The following is a 2,489-nucleotide window of genomic DNA, read 5'->3' on the forward strand; positions in this document are numbered from 1 at the left end:
TACCACACATCTACAACCATCTGATCTTTGACAAACCTGACAAAAACAAGAAATGGGGAAAGGATTCCTGTTTTAATAAATGGCGCTGGGGAAACTGGCTAGCCATAAGTAGAAAGCTGAAGCTGGATCCCTTCCTTATACCTTTAAAAAAATTAATTCAACATGGATTAGAGACTTAAATGTTGGACCTAAAACCATAAAAACCCTAGAAGAAAACCTAGGCAATACCATTCAGGACATAGGCATGGGCAAGTACTTCATGTCTAAAACACCAAAAGCAATGGCAACAAAAGCCAAAATTGACAAATGGGATCTAATTAAACTAAAGAGCTTCTGCACAGCAAAAGAAACTACCATCAGAGTGAACAGGCAACCTACAGAATGGGAGAAAATTTTTGCAATCTACTCATCTGACAAAGGGCTAATATCCAGAACCTACAAAGAACTCAAATTTACAAGAAGAAGTGGGCAAAGGATATGAACAGACACTTCTCAGAAGAAGACATTTATGCAGCCAACAGACACATGAAAAAATGCTCATCATCACTAGCCATCAGAGAAATGCAAATCAAAACCACAATGAGATACCATCTCACACCAGTTAGAATGGCAATCATTAAAAAAATCAGGAAACAACAGGTGCTGGAGAGAATGTGGAGAAATAGGAACACTTTTACACTGTTGGTGGGACTGTAAACTAGTTCGACCATTGTGGAAAACAGTGTGGCGATTCCTCAAGGATCTAGAACTAGAAATACCATTTGACCCAGCCATCCCATTACTGGGTACATACCCAAAGGATTATAAAGCATGCTGCTGTAAAGACACATGCACACGTATGTTTATTGAGGCACTACTCACAATAGCAAAGACTTGGAACCAATCTAAATGTCCATCAATGACAGACTGGATTAAGAAACTGTGGCACATATATACCATGGAATACTATGCAGCCATAAAAAAGGATGAGTTCATGTCTTTTGTAGGGACATGGATGCAGCTGGAAACTATCATTCTCAGCAAACTATCGCAAGAACAGAAAACCAAACACCACATGTTCTCACCCATAGGTGGGAATTGAACAATGAGAACACTTGGACACAGGAAGGGGAACATCACACACGGGGGCTTGTTGTGGGTGGGGTAAATGGGGAGGGATAGAATTAGGAGATATACCTAATGTAAATGACGAGTTAATGGGTGCAGCTCACCAACATGGTACATGTATACATATGTAACAAACCTGCATGTTGTGCACATGTACCCTAGAACATAAAGTATAATAAAAAGAAATAAAATAATTTTAAAAAGAAAAAAAAAAGAAAAAGAAAAAAGAATACTACAAGTGAGAGTGAGAGGGGTTCCCACCATATGCCACCACCCACTTCCTGTATTCCTCCTTTCTGTCATCAAGGGCTTGCAAGAGAGGCAAGAGAGGTGAAGGGAACCTCGCCTCAGCCATGAGCTGTGTCCTTCCCTCTGAGCAGGCTCTGGAAGTCTCCACTGCAGAGCTCCTGGCTGCTACCCTCTGGCACTCTGACGCCTTGGGTGGCATCCTCCCATGCGGGCACATAGTTTCAGAGTGGAAATAGCCCAGTGCTCTTATTTTACAGGACCCCGTGAGAAACAGTGGCCTTCCCAAGGGTACACAGTGAGCTCCTGAGTCCCTCTCTCCCTCTCTACCAGTGCACAGACACTTTGTCAGTCGGTGGCCAATGGCCTGGCCCTTGGCAAATGCTGGAAGGTGGAAGCTATATTGAGGCCTGGCAGCCTCTACTGTCTGTGTTCTCTTCTCCTGTCACCCCAGTGCTGGTCTTTCCTCTTTCCGCCTTCTCAGAGCCATGATGTACTCAGTGATTCATCAGTGATTGCATTTGTCCAAGCAGACAAACGCCTATTTCACTCCAGACTCCAGGGGAGGAGGTGCTGGCCTAGAATTGCAGTCATCAGAGAGCTAAGTAGACAGATATTTTGCAGAGGAGGATCATCTCGTCCAAACTCTAATACGTGCTTTTTCTAAAGAGCTTTCAACTTTTTAAACCCACAGGACAGAGCAGAGTCCAAAGCCAGAGAGGAAATGACTGGTCCAGGATCTCTCTGGGAGTCAGGGTTGTAGGAGTCCAGGTATTCTGATTCCCAGTTCTCCATCTGCAGATTTTCTCTTCCCTCCGTTATCAACATATCTTGAGAAGAGAAGAGCCACATAAACAAGAACATTTTCCAGCAGGTTTTCCCTGTATCTTTCCAGCTCGAAGTAAGCCTGACATATGGATGCTTATTCTCACTCCTATCTTGAACCTCATCATCAGAGGCTGCCAGAGTGAACTTAGAGCAAGAGATAAAAAAAAAAAAAAAAAAAAAAAAACAGTCCTTAAAACAGGCCAGATCCTTTTGTGGTTCATAAGCATGATGATTGGGTCTTCAGGCTATTGTGTGAGATGTGCCTCACTCAAACTATGATATGACGTCTGCACATTACCCAACTGATG

General features: G+C 43.1%; 1 non-coding gene across 1 annotated transcript; it reads left to right on the forward strand.

Moving 5' to 3' along the window:
* Positions 1-2,385: 2,385 nt before the first annotated feature.
* On the forward strand, positions 2,386-2,489 carry LOC114680517 (small nucleolar RNA U13). Its single transcript, XR_003732734.2, has one exon. It is a non-coding gene; the product is annotated as a small nucleolar RNA U13 (small nucleolar RNA).

This window comes from Macaca mulatta, chromosome 8 (assembly GCF_049350105.2).
Source record: "Macaca mulatta isolate MMU2019108-1 chromosome 8, T2T-MMU8v2.0, whole genome shotgun sequence".
In the NCBI taxonomy this organism is placed as follows: domain Eukaryota; kingdom Metazoa; phylum Chordata; class Mammalia; order Primates; family Cercopithecidae; genus Macaca; species Macaca mulatta.